This window comes from Aedes aegypti, chromosome 3, assembly GCF_002204515.2.
Source record: "Aedes aegypti strain LVP_AGWG chromosome 3, AaegL5.0 Primary Assembly, whole genome shotgun sequence".
Taxonomy (NCBI): domain Eukaryota; kingdom Metazoa; phylum Arthropoda; class Insecta; order Diptera; family Culicidae; genus Aedes; species Aedes aegypti.
The window spans coordinates 81,098,153-81,113,279 of record NC_035109.1 but is presented as its reverse complement, the minus strand read 5'-3'; the positions used below and the strand labels follow the sequence as shown (position 1 = coordinate 81,113,279).

The window sequence follows — 15,127 nt, the reverse complement described above, 5'->3', positions numbered from 1 at the left end:
CGCTGGGTTCGGAAAATCATCAGAAATTTTCTGAATTTGTTACTCAATAATTTTGTGTGGAGCCTGGAAGTTAACTGATATTTTGAGGTTTATTAAACGTTGGATCTTTTGAATGAGATCAGCAAACATCGTGAGAGGAAGAACAAGTTAAGTCAAGAAGTGAACAAAATCAGCGAGTGTTTTACGAGGAAGTACATGCCAATTCCAGTGGTTTGCTTAGCTTACTGAATTCTTCTGATTTACTCAACGGATCTTTTTGACGCTTGAGAAGCTAAAGATTAATTCAAGATGGGAAACATCGTAGGAAGTGATCAAAATCGGATAATGATAAATGTTCATTATTACCGAAAGCTTTTAGTGATTGTGTTTCTAGTTTGGTTGTTAGACAGATCGTTTAAAGCTGGATAAGTTTTATTCATGAAAAGTGATCAAACCAACAATTGGGGTTTCATAAGAACGTATATATAATTTTTAATCAAAATCAGTAATAGTTTAGACGAAAATCATACAATTTTCTTTTGTTCTTGTATTGTTATTTGACGGACCTTTTTGAAGCCTGGTAAGTTCCAAAAAAGAGGGCCAAAAATCAGCAGATATTATGGGAAGAACATATTTGAAAAATTATCAAAGTCCAGTGAATAAATTTTCACCCAACACCCAACAATAAAGACATTATCATCTTCTATTCTTGTTGCAACAATTTTATTCCGTAACATGAGTTTATCATCACTTGAACAGAAAATGACAAAGATCGATCACCACGTGCGCAGCGATTTTCTTGGCTTCGCATTGCAATTTTCGAGAATTTTCTCTGTGTTGGTAGCCATTGGCACATTATTGAACAGGATGCATAAAACAAATTTGGTTTTGTGTTTAAAATACTGATTAATCTCGAGTCGAAAAGGTTGCAACAATGTTGCGTCCTGTGATTGTCATGACAATTTTGCTTCTGATTGTATCCCTATCCGTAACAGTATGGATAAACGGGTTGTGAGTGACTTGCTTTGTTGTTTGTTTTTCGTCTCCTTTGATGACAATTTGATTCACTGTCAAAATCAGTTAATAATTTTAGAGTAGGAACTCGACAAAACTCCATTTTACGATATGTTTAAGAAAAACTCGCATTTTTTGAATAAAGTTTTGACAGGATGCGGTGTCGAAACGCGTGGAAATAACAGAAAAATCAACAAAGTTCTCGCTAGGTAAAACGGTTTAGGAATTTAGGTAGAAATTGAATTGAAATTTTCAGGTTTCGTTATCCGACAGATATTTTGAAGCCTGATTAGCTTCACCCATGAGAAGTGATCAAAACATCGAATATTATGAGAAGAAAAACAAGTAAATTTGAAAAGTGAACAAAATCAGTGAGTGTTTTTCAAGTGTCAATTTCGTGAGTTTAGGAAGGCTACCGATTTTTTGTTTTATTTTGTTACTCGATGGACCTCTTAATTCCTGGCAAGTCTTGCAGCACTTGCACTACACTCACGGAGGTGCCGCTAACAGCTACTAGGAGTCTTCTTTCTCTTTACTCATAAAAACTTTAACACTTGGATCTTTAATTTACTAGGCAGATAACTTTGAATATTACAACTATTGGAGCGTTTACTACTAGAGCATAATTTGGAATGAATTTATTTCTTGAATATTAATTTTATGTTACTTAGCTAGCTACTACATCTGATAAATTATATTGTATATAACACTAACTATTTCCATCGCCATCGTCTTGCTGTACTAGAGCATATCGGTTCGGCGCTAATCTATAACTAACATTTGGAAACTGATTGAGAACAATCAGTGATTGTTTTGAGATAGACAATATGTTAATTTTGGAAGTGATTAAAATCTGCGAATGTTTTGTGTGATTGAACTTGACAATTTCTTTAGTTTGAGAAATTTACTGTTTCACTCGGTTTTGTTACTCGACCTATTTTTAATAGTCTGACAAGCTCCATTTATGAGAAGTTGTTGTTGTTGTCACCTATTAGTTTTCAAAAGAAAGTACATAAATTTTGTAAGTATATAAACTAGAAAGAAGAACAAATGCAATGTGCAATTGATTTTTCTGGAGAAAGATCGATTTAAATGCAATAATAAATAAGGTTCATTCGCATATGCAAAAAAAACTATAATTGTTGCCCAATAATGTGTAAATTCGTTATATTATGAAATTATATGAGATCAATGAATATTATGTAAAGGAGAACAAAATAAATAAATCTTGATGAATCTTTCGGAGCCTGGCAAGCTCCAATCATAAAAAATAATCAAAACCAATAATTGTTTTGAGATCAATAATATGTAAATTTGAGAAATGATTAAAATAAGCGAATGTTTTGTGTGTCAGAACATGACAATTTCTTTAGTTTGAGAAATAAACTGTTTTATTATATGTTATACACTGATAGAAAAAATGTAGTATGTCCAAATACACAACGTTCTTATTTTTACTATGCCGTAAAATAGTAACCATAACCATTGAAATAGTTATGTGCATTAAAAAATTGTGACGACAACCACGACTCGGTAACAATTCAAATAGTGATAGTAACTATTGAACATAGTTGACCAGTTTGTTTGGAAGACTCCATTTTTCGGTAAAACACCTACACGAGGCAAATGGTTCAACTCTTTTCGCGGTAGATTGAAACCAATGTTATTATGAATAGTTGCTTCACGATATAGGAACTGCGCTAATCAATTTTTGGCTTGGTTTCACAGGTTGTCGCAAACACCAACTGAACTTTGACGATTCAGAACGAACATGTCGGAGTGAATAGGCGGACTAGAGACTTTCAACTCGGAAGATGACCCCGTAATGCCGCCTATGACCCATGAAACGATCTACAACTAAGGATGGGTCGAATGTATCGACGAGGGGATTCACGCCATGATCGTCGTAGTGACATTCCAATGGAACAGCAGGTAAAAACTTTTGAGTTCAACAAAATATATGTTCGTATAATTAAATGGGTCTCCGTCGTATCATCCAACAGGAGATAGCGGCCAACATGATCCACAAGGACATCGAAGCATACGCCAATGAATACATCTGATCGGAATGAACTCCCTTTGGACTGGGAAAACAACCAAAGCCAGTTGACCCCGTCCGGAACGTCTTCGCCAATCGAGGACAGAGGCAGTACCATCTATATAACCGAGAGCACTACCAGTGTGCTTGCCAGCAGGATACTGCCGTAGACCAAGCCGTAGCCGATCTGGTATTGGAGTTCGATTCCAACTAGCTTGACTGTGAATCTTCACCATGGAACCATTTATTTTCTATGGATACCTTCCGATGGCAACATTGCGTGTTCAAATTAGCGATGCAACTGCATGTAAAAAAGTGATAAATAGTGAGTTTAGTGAAATAAATTAAAACAACTAAATTACTGTTTTTTCTTCATGTCGCTGACAGTATATAAACAAACAGAACAACAACTGTGGTCAATTTTACTATATCCCCATGTTGATTATCAATATAGGCATGGTAAATCTTACTATGCTTCAATTTGTTGTCAAAACATAGTAAAATTCACAACGGTATTGTTTTGCCAATAACGTTCCATTTTCTGTTGAAATCAAGTGGTACAATATTTTTAAATGCACCCTCGTTCTGGTTGCCGTTACTATGTTGTTTTTATCAGTGTACTAGTGGTCCCGGCAAACTTCGTCTTGCCATAAAGTAGGCTGCTGAAAAACGCTATGGATCGTCCCATACAAAATGACAGTTCCGTGCACTCTCGTTTTTCAACTTTCCCGGTGAATATCTTGGGATTTTAATACACACAAACACGTCGGAACCCTTGACGAACAAAACGGAAAAAAAATCATTCAAATCCGTTGACCCGTTCGTAAGCCATTTCGTGACATACAAACACCATTCCGTTTTTATTTATATAGATATGAGATTATTATATGTTCTAAATTTTGCAAGTTCAAAAACAAGAAAAAAATATATTTCGTCTTTGTTGTATAATGGATCATTCTGGAAACTGTTAAGCTCAATTTAAGGAAGATTATCAGTAAGGTCTTTAAAATATCCAAAAATCGATCATTGTTGCTTATTAATTCGTAAATAATTCGTTTTTAGTGAGATTGTGGAAGATTTTCAGGTTTTGTTTCTCAATTTATTTCTACGCATTGCTTAATTTTTAGTGTGAAACAAAAACAACAAACTTTTTTTTTGTATTTGAGAATATACAAACTTTGTTGGTTCAGGAAAATGATTGATAAACTCACGAATGTTCTTTTGCGCACTTATTTTTTTATTGATTTTTAAAAGAGATGACGGTGATTAACATTTTACTGTTTGCTTTAGTTTATTGGTACAATTCAAAATGAAATCTAAATTCATATATAAATGGATATATCTGGACGAAAAACGTTTGTTCACGCATAGCTCTAGAGCAGCTCATTCGTTTTGTACTGGATCTATTTCGTACGGTTTGTTTTCATATAAAGAAGGTTTATGAGGGTATAAACATGATAAATTTTGGGGAATAGTGGTATCCGCGGTGTTCCATATATTTTGGTTTTGAGAAAAAAAAAAACATGGTAGGCATCACGAATTTTGCCTTGTGACAGACATACTAGATGTTAATATAGAATCTTCAAAAAAACTGTTAGGCAATTTCAGGATACCTTTGACAATTTGGCAGACAAAAATAAAATTAAGTATGGGATTGAAAAATTGTGTTGGCTAAAATGTATTTGATTGAGTAATTTGAATTACCTAGTATTAAAGAGATTAAGTTTTAAAAGCAAGTATTTGAAATCTACTTCGAAGAAGATTACATGTTTATAGAATAAATGTGGCTGGCTTAAATGAAAATAATAAATAAAAATAAATGTGCATTGGAGATCAGGATAAAATATTCTGGGGGATTTAACTTATATAAAACCTTCTCTGCTTGTTGATGTCGTACAATTAACGACGCTAAGTATTTGCACAGCCATGAAGCCTATTTTTCATATGCATCTAACATAATTTCATTTAGTGAAGAAACAGCACAGTAATCATAGATATTTAGAATAACGGGTAGTCAAGCTATGCATAACATTATGAGTCCGGTAGAAATCAAGACAAACATTTTTTTAAATAACTTGTTTTTCGGTCCACGAATGTCACGACTAATATCTGAATAGTGCGCTATAATTACATAAACCGTAAGAATGCAGTGCCATGCTAAAAATCCGGTTTCAAAATGCGGCGAGTTGAGTAACGTCACGAGTGAGTTGTGCGCTGTAAAGGGAGGAGGCGGTACGACAATACAAAGATAGCACTCATATATTGTGTGCAGGACTTCAATCAAAATTTAAATGGGGCATGTAAAGCTCGATATTTATTAATAATAGGTAGTAAATAAGCAGGCTCTGTCCCAGTGAGGACATTAATGCCAAGAAAAAGAAAAAGAAGGTAGTAAATAAAGTATACAAAGTTTATTGTAGCAGAATAAAGTAAAATTGTATTTAAAAAAAAAAACAAATAACTGTAGCTTTCAATATGTTTTCAAACCAGTAATGTTTGAGTAACAATATATTTTTCAATCAATAAATAATTTTGGGTTCAACGAGTAGAGGAGGAGGCGAATGTAGTATAATGGATGAAGCATATCAGATGAGTTGATTAAAATTTAATGTATATGAACAAAACTATTTAGCTTATTTTTCAGTGTGTTCTATCTTCGCACAGATCTATCGAGAGCCGATCGTGAGGGATCTCGAGTTCGTAGAAACAGGCGAAACACGAAGATGTTCGTCGCGTTTCGAGAAGCCGGCTCGCACTGAGCCGGGATGAAGGACGTGGCTACGAATGGGAGAGAGAGAGAGACGAAGCATGAAGACGAAAAAGAGATGGGAAGCGGTTTTCAAGACAGGATGGACGGGCTTGGGGAGTTCGACGAAGAGAACTGCGTTGAAACCAATCAGTTTATTGGCGATTTTCGGTGCGAATTGTTGTGCGTACTTTGCGGTGTGATTCTGAAAAAATAGTTTGACGCGATTTGTTGTGCGAATAAATCAATATTTATAATAAATGTCCGAGTGTTTACCTATAACAGTAGTTGAAAAGTGGATTTTTATTTATTTTGTGAATTCGAACGGTTTAACAACGAAATATGAAAAAACATTGCTCAGTGATTTTATCATGAAAATGTTGTGCTCCCTTGTGAATACGACAGGTAGGTGTACCAATAGTGGAAGACTAAGCACTATTGAACTTCATTTAACCGCCTAAATTCAAGAAGCGCAATTAATATACATGTTAATGTTGTAACGGGAAGTAACGACCATGAGAAAAAATATTTCATCGCAGTAATCCACGGCATGTCAGAGAAAATTAATACCTCCACTATTGGTACACTGTTCCTTTAGTTGCGGTATAATTTTAGTTGTGGTATCCGTAGTTTTCTTATGGGATCCTCCACTATAGGAGCACTTTAGCGCAACTATTGGTACAACAGCAAGAACAGAAGCAATGTTCGTGATATTTCATCAGTTTTAAAGCAATTTGAACGCTCTTTTCAATTATTCCGTGTATCAGCAAGCCAATACGTCGATTGGCAGTGTTGGTTCTGTGGCTAATGTAATAAAATCAGTGAAAACGGCACTACCGCAACTATAGGAACACCCACAACTAAGGGAACACTTACCCTAACGCTCTAGGGAGAGGGGGAGTAGGCTCAAACGTTGCAGCTCAAACACAAAATTTATTTTTTTCTAGCAAAGACCGTTGTGGAGGGGGAAATGGTCCAAAATTGTACATTTTAACGTTATGTCATAAATGGACGCTGCCTAATTTCGTTTTCATTTTTTATATCGATTTTTTTTATTCAATCTCACTATGGCAGCATTCGGCTGTAAAAATTGCCATGTTATGGTCTTGCAGCAAGTGCGAATCCAGCCTAGAAGTTGCAGCGTGACGTCATAGTTAATTGATTCATAATATTGTGCTCTACAAGAAAAATCCACGGAACACGATTATCGGATTACTTGAATTTCAGAGTTACGTTTGAATGGGTTACATGCATGCCCCTATTCGCTACTCACACTACTGTTTATTAGGGTGCGGATTATTTTTCAAAAGCTCTCAAATCAAAAATTCTTGTACTCTTATGAATTCGAATCATATAAGAAGAGAAACCTCAAAGTTTGAGCCAAAAATATTAAGATTTAGAGGGGGCAAGCGTCTTGAAGGTAAATTTTCAAGTTATAAAATATGGCCTTCAGTGAAGTCCCCATAACTTCCTTAATTTCGAACCAATTTTGAAACTTTCAGCACCATTAACTTAAAAACTAAATTAATGAGAACTTTGTAGTATATCAAATTTGTGTAAAATCAAAACTAGTTTCAATAAAAAGTAGTTTATTCAAAATTTTTCTTCATTTTACTAAAATAATATCTTTGTTTGACCATAACGTCATGAATACTCAACCGATTCCAAATCTTTTTGCATGGTTTAGAAGCTTAGTTAATTGTTTTCATACTTTTCATACGCCACATTTCTCTAAAAAAATGATTTGACCAAGTTATTCAACAAAAACTGCACAAAACCACGATTTTAAACAACAGTTACAACAGTTAAACAATATTTTTAAAGCTGAAATTAGTTTTCCTCATTTGTTAAACCTTTGAAAGGACTTGTCAACAATTTTTAAATAATTTTGAAACAATATTTTTTTTTGCTCATGTTAAAAAATATATTCACTATTCAACTCGTAATTAAAACAAAATGCTTTATAAGCACAAGTTTTTGAGGAAAAATGTAATTTTTGGCGAAAAACATAAATAATCCATAAATAATCCATTTTTTAGAAAAATGTGTTGTATGAACAGGATGGTAACAACTAGTTTTTACTTCAAAAACATGTACAGTCGAAGCTCGTTATAACGACCACTTTTATAGCGACAAAAGCTCTCTATAGCGACATTTTTCGGTCCCTTGAAAAAGATTTTAATTTTATCACTATTCTCTATAACGACATTTCACTATTACGACGGTCCCTTGCCATTTCGTTATAACAAGCTTTGACTGTACTAATATTTGAAATAGGTTGAGTATTTATGAAGTCATGGTCAAACAAATATGAACTTTCCAGTAAAATGAAGAAACATTTCGAGAAAACTACTTTTAACAAAGACTTGTTTCGATTTAAGACAAATTTGATGATCTACAAAGTTTTCATAAATTTAATTTAAAAAAAAAATGGATGCTAAAAGTTTTAAAATTGGTAAGAAACAACCGAAGTTATGGTGACTTCACTGAAGGCCATTTTTCATAACTTGAAAATTCACCGTCAAGACGCATGCGCCACCCCTAAATTATTAATAGGATAAGAGATAGAATTTAAGTAAAGTACATATAATTAAGTTTTTAGTCTGTGTGACCTGTAGTCAAAGACGGTGGATAAATAAATATATAAATCTAAATTTTTTTGGCTCAACCTTTGAGGATTATGATATGATTTGAATTCATAAGAGCACACGAATTTTTGGTATTGAGAACTTTTGGAAAATAAGCTGCACCCTAGTGTCTATGCGCAAAAAATCGCTAGAAGTTAACGTGAAATTGAAAATTCTACAGGCTATTTTTACATTTTTTACGTTCATATTATTCTCAGTGTATGAGAAAATCAGAATAGGCCCTTTGCAAATCAATGCACTTATGACTTGACACAAAAACATCATCCTCTGATTGCCTGTAGAACAACAGGAGTGTTGCCAAAATAGTTAACCTATTGAAAGACGTTTATTTTATATGTTTCTCAGTGTATTGAAGATTATGCACTACAAGCTTCAAATAAGAAAGTATTAAAAGGCTCAATTGTTACCAATGCATGCTTTGTTGCCTAATTGCAATAAATTAATTAGTCATGTTGTTTTTTTTTTTCTGTCAATTTAAATCGTGAGCAATAAATACACCGCAATTGAATATGGTTTTCTGGCAACCTGGTCCCGTAATAAGAAGTGATTGCCGAGGAAATCAAAGTGCATTAATTTTAATTTGTGATTTAAAGCATAAAAATTAAGTATTTTCGAGTGCTTTATATACAAATCAAAAGTTCAATAGTGCATTAAGTGATCAGTGTGTAGCTTTTGTGAAAAAATTGGCATTGGAGCGGAGAATTGGACCTTTTAAAGTAATGAGTTTTTGTAAGCTGTTCTTGTGTTGTCTTATTCGGCAGCTCACGAATGACGATAATTTCATAAGCATTTATTTCAGTTAATGATAAAACCCATGTTATATAATATTTTTGTGAAAGATATAATTTACATGGAAGATTATAGTTCAAGGAATATGTTGAGTACATTGAAGTTTACTCTTGCTCCGTAGATAAATTCAAACAAGGGCGATAAGTTAGTGCTGCCGAAAATACCCTCAGGGTGCCGAAGCCATCATTTACCCTACATGCGTTTTGAATAAATTCTGGACAAACATTTCAAAAGGGCACATCGACATTGGTAAACATTGGCTTTGCAAGCCGCTGCTGAGCCCAATTCAACTCGATCATGCTCACCAATACCACTATCAGGAAGAGCTAACACCAATCTTGCTGATAGTGGTGTTAGTTTGCGTGGGCGGGCTATAAAGGGCTCAACAGCAACGTTTCTGAAAAAAGGCTCAAGACCTCTTGGGCCCTTTTCAAATGTTTGTCCAGAATTAGTACACCGCAATTTCAATCGTAAAGGGATTTTCACGTTTCGTGTCGTTTTTTTGTTATTTTTGGTCATTTACTGGAGAGGTTGACTCCGAAATCAACCAGACAGCTTTCTAATCGAATCGAACGAAGATTCGTTCGAGGTGTTTGAGTCTTGTTTTCGCGTGATGATAACCATCGCGAGCCTCGGATTTGAACTAAAATGTATTTAGGTTTAAAATAATTATTTATCTCTGCTTGTTGAGTATCAATGGCTCTTAGGGCGTTATTCTAAATTGTGCGAGCAATTTACCCGATTTTCCTCGTGCAGGCTCTCAGCAGAAAAATTTCAGGGTGTGATTTTTCTGGGAAACGTTTAATTGACAGCTTTGCGCAAACGTTTGCGCGTCAGCTGCACGTCAGTTTTGTGTTAGATTGTGCGCTTGTGTGTGTGAAGATTTCGTATCAAATTTAAAAACAAACAGCTACCAACTGCATAGGGATGTTCCATTGGGCAAGCGTGCAAGTATATTCGATCAGAATTCAATCATCATTTTGTTTACATTCTGGTCAGTAGTGTTTCATGTCTGTGCACATATATCGCGTGGGCGGAATTTGATGATTTGCTACAATTTTGATTAAATCAATCGGTTGAGTTCGGAACAATGTAGCTATGGTATTAATGTCGATTAGTGAATTGAATCGATCGATCAAGATCAAGCGGACCACCCTTAGCACACGCAATGCATCGTGCATTAGTGTTGGTGCAAACGGGTCGAACCACTTTTGTGTGGGAAGAAAAATAAACCACTGACAGACAGACAGTTACCACACAACATCAGCACTGCGTGGAGAGGAGGAGCAGGAGGCCATCATCGAACTCGAAGTCGTCGTCGTCGTCTCAAGAGTTTTGTCTTCTTTTCGTGCGACGGGCGGAAAGTTTACGGGCTCGAAAAGTGCGTCCATTGCGGTCAGTTCCGGCCGTGGAATCGCGATTCGGTTTGCTACGGTCGTGTCGCGCCCAGTGCATCTCATTTCCGGTAATTCGGGGCTCGATTTTGGGTGGAAAAAGTGAATTGAAAAAATAAGTGTTGTTCAAAGGCACAAAAGATTGGTGGAAGAAAAAAGGTGTCGACGAAGAATCGGGTTTGACCCTCTTTTCTGCGTTTGGCTTTTGGTGCTGGACGGCCAAACCTGCTTGCAGAGAAGTGCCCTGGGGGCTGTGCTTGTAGTGTTTATAGCTAAATTGTGCAAAAATGTGAATTTCGGGATTATTGAGGGTTTTTAGTTTCGTCGGTGGAAAATTGGTAAACTTCATGGTCACGACGGTGGCTGAATTGTGCCCCCTGAGGGGGTTTTCGAGAGGGGCAGAGCTTATCAGCCACCACGATATATTGGTCTGTAATGGCGTTGCAGTTGTTGTTGTCGTTGGGGAACTTTACCACACAAAACGGGTGTCGAAATTGTGGACGAAGTGAAGCAATTTATTGAAGTTTCTATTTTTCACCCTCTTCAATCGAAAACCACTACTAAAGGCTGGAGAAACATTTCAATGAGCTTTATTTTCTTTTCTAGTGTTTACTTATTTGAAGCAAAATGTTTTAGAATATTTTCCATTTTGTTACAAACAAAAACAAACACGGGCAATGTAAAACTGGGTTTCCATTAATGATGAGCAAAAAGTGTTTTTTTTTACAACATGCAAACAATTTCTACCTTTGGTGGATTAAATTAAGGTTTAATAAAATGTTTCAAACTTCTAGTAGATGGAAAAAATCGCATTCCACAGTTTATTACAAAGAATAATATCATTATATTTATAAAAATTATTTCTATCCTTCATCATCATAAAATAATTGCGTCAAGATAAGTTTCTTGGAGAATTATTGTAGTCCACCGAATAAACCGGACTCCTGCCAATCATTTTGTTAACGTATCTTTCAAATCATAAATTCTGTCGATTCGTTGTAAATTTACCCAGATTTCCGACAAAAATCGTGCCAGCAAAACGAAGACCAACTTCAAACTATTCCGGAGTTTTCTCAGCGATTGCTCCACGCATTTTCTGTAGATTCTTTTCAGAGATTTATCCTTAAATTTCTCATATATTTTTTTAGAAATTGTTAAATAAATCTTTGATTAAAATCTGGGTGAGTAATATTTGAGAAGAAAACCTAGAGTAAACTTCGATGAAGCTTGTGTAAAGTTTAAAGTACGTAACTCTTGGTGAACAAGGATACCTGAAATATCTCCTGGACACTTGAGGAAGTTTAACAAGATTTCCTAGATCAATTGTTAATATATTGAAAACAAAAATCAATCGAAAAGCTCATCCCGTAGGAATTTCTGAATTATAATTCCTTAAATAACATCGGAAAAAATTCCCAAAGAAGTATGTGTAAGAATGATCGGAGTAATTACTGGAAAATTTGCAGTGGTGTTAACTGGTGTGGAACCTTAAATAAACTTTAGACGATTCCAAGGGTATTTTATTCTAGAAATGCATTGGAAAACGTTTGGATGAAATGCTAAAGAAACTCCCAGAAAAAAATCTATAGGAGCATTATGATGAATCGACGATCGAGTTCACTGGGAAATCCTACCTTCTTGATAAAAATCCTTTGAATAACTCCTCGAGAAAGTGTTGGGGCAATTCCTGGGAGTAACCATGGATGAACTCTAAAGGAATTCACATGAAAAAAGCGTAGGTATAGTTATGGGATTCCTTGGTAAAATTTCTAAGTGAATTTCTTCAAAACTATGGTATAAATCTTTGAGGGTTTTCTTGAAAGAATTTCTGTATATGGATCTTTAGGAAATTCTTTAGAGCAACAACTGGAGGAATCGATTGAAAAATTAGTGCATAGTTTGGTATAGTTTTCGAAAAAAAAAAACAAATCAAAGAAATAAATGAGGAAATTACGGGAGCACAATCTGGAGAAATTCCTCTAAGCATCCTTTGAAAAGTCGGTGGATGAATTTCTGGGATAGTTGGTAGAGATAATTCTATAAAAAAATCTAGAGAACATCTTTGAAAGTATTCCAGATCAAATCTCTTGGAATAACTGGGATATTTCTTGAAGCTTTTCCTCGAGGGATCTGAGAAAAAAATCTAGATGAGCCTGTGGAATAGTCGCACTATAGTCTCTGAATGTTACTGTTTATGATTTTGCATCAGGATTAACTGCAAGCAATATAATGAATATAGTGACTTTAGAGACCATTTTGTTCAAAACAGAGACTTTAGAGATCTTGCAAGACTTGCATTGAAATAGACTCCAAACATCTTAAAAGAAACCTGCTACCATCTCTGCAAAGGACATAATATGTTTTTCTTTGTATTTTATTAGAATTTTCACAAAAAACAGGAATGCTTAAAAAATATTCTGAGAGCGGGCTCTAAACAGCTAGTCTGGTCTGAAGAAAATAATCTATTCAGAAGTTCCATTAAAAAGTATTCACTTTACTAGTGAATGCGTCAATCTATTACACTGCGGAACATTTCCTTTGTTTCAAGCTTCAAAATACTGCTATTTACTTAATTGAAGATTGCTGAAACCAGGGTAGTTTTCAAAAATATTTTCTAGATTTTGAGATATTGGATGTTGAAATGCATTGTTGAACGACGACAGTCAACTTAAGTACATGCAACAACCAGCTTATATGAAGATTTATTTGCTTAGTTTACTGCAGAATTCAAAGTTAATGTGTTAGAGAATACTTTCAACATATTTCATGATACAGTCGCCTCTCTACATCTCGATATCGAAGGGACCATCGAGATAAGGAGAGATCGAGACAAAGACAAACTGTTGACGAATACTAGATTGAAAAACACTTCGTTGCCAAGAAAATAATACACAAACAGACGTCATTTTGCGCTCCTAATTTGTTTTGAATCCCAAAACTTTGGTCTAGTAACCTTCGATATTGGTCATATCGACATACGGAGAGAAAATTGAGAACGAAAAATCATCAGAAACACATCGAGATATGGAGATATCGAGATATGGAGAGTGAATTACTTTGAGGACCTGTAGCTCAAACTAGTAATCTGCTGGAACATTTTCGAAATCAGCTTCTAATTCACCAATCCCAAATTTACTAGGCATATGATTTGATCTTTGAGACACGCACAAATGTTAAGCTGTGTAATATTACTGCTACCTTTGAAAATTTTAATCATGCAGATTCATAAGCTGCAATAGACATTTTTTCCGGAACTACGAATAATCCTTGATTTTAGTACTTTATGATAAATAATTGGGGAAATATTTGAAAGCATTTAACAAATCGCCCAAGTTTATTAATGAACTGAATCGTTCAAGTAGCATTTTTAAGCAGCGCAGTCGATTTTTTTTTTTATATTTAATTAGGTGTGCAAAAATAGTTTCGAAATAATTAGTCGTGGACAACCATGGATTACTGTTTCAAAATTATTTCCCTGAGTGTGGCCAAAATTCCCTGAGAATTCCAGGTTTTTGCAGGTAGTAGACACCCTGTTGTAACTGACACTGAATAAGACTGCAAGTGGTAGTCGAAATATGCGTATCTTTCAAATATAAGCATTTAGTGCGCAATTAAAAGGTTAGTTTCCCTACTGAGATTCTGCTCAGAGTATTCGAATACATTAAAAAGAGAATATTTTCTAATTACCATCCGTTTATTTCAAAGTTTTGTATCTGTACCACGTCCTGTATTTGTTTCTGAGGAAACAACTCGAGTTAAAGTGACATAACATAAGCAGCCTACGCTGACCATTTCCGTTTCTGCTACAACACTACTCCTAGACGGTAATAGCCAGTCCGTTCATCTTAAACTACTTTTCCAATCTAAGTTATGGAAGAACTCTACTCTTCGAAGAAAATATGATAATGATAATGAAAACATTGGTGTTGGCAGAAAATTACAACAATTTCAACAAAGACTCCTTCACGAAGAAGTTTTGATCGCAACCAGATTTTTAGGACAGGATCAGATAAGACTCCAGGAGCACATTCAGCAGCTCCTCCAGAAATTCTGCCTGGAATTCCTCCAGGGATTTCTCTAGAGATTTTGCTACGAGTTTCTTAAAGAGTTGTAAAAGGCATACCTCCAGTGATTTTTTTTTATAGAACCCTTCGGTAATATTTCAAATATAATTCCTCCAGGATTATCTTCAAGAATGCCTCCATGAACTTTTTCAAGGATTGATCAAGGGCTCCTCCAGAGATTCTTTCAGCTTTTTTCAAGTGATTCTTTATGATGTTTCTTCAGAGATTTCTTCCAGAGACTTCTTCAAGCATTCCTCCAGAAAAATATCTACTGAGATTCTTGCAGAGATGTTTCCAAAGATTCCTCCATGGGTTACACTAGGACAACTTTTTTTTAGGATTATTCCAGATATTTCTTCAGAAATTCATGCGAGGATAAGTCAAAACTCCTAGAAAAATATCGAAAGGACTACTTAAAGAATTCCTGGAGAAATATCTGAAGAAATCCTTTTAGA

At 35.0% G+C, this 15,127-nt stretch overlaps 1 protein-coding gene and 1 long non-coding RNA gene across 3 annotated transcripts in view; both read left to right on the top strand.

Moving 5' to 3' along the window:
* Nucleotides 1-2,402: 2,402 nt before the first annotated feature.
* On the top strand, nucleotides 2,403-3,389 carry LOC110678995. The gene is made up of 2 exons (XR_002502118.1): nucleotides 2,403-2,925; nucleotides 2,997-3,389. It is a non-coding gene; the product is annotated as an uncharacterized LOC110678995 (long non-coding RNA).
* A 7,200-nt stretch (nucleotides 3,390-10,589) lies between these two features.
* LOC5578003 (tankyrase) overlaps nucleotides 10,590-15,127 on the top strand; it is an 86,507-nt gene continuing 81,969 nt past the window's right edge. The window contains exon 1 of one of the 2 annotated variants that reach the window (XM_021852804.1): nucleotides 10,590-10,679. The gene's annotated coding sequence lies outside the window, so the exon portion shown is untranslated. The remainder of the gene's footprint in view (nucleotides 10,680-15,127) is intronic. The other variant, XM_001656691.2, reaches the window with a different exon arrangement.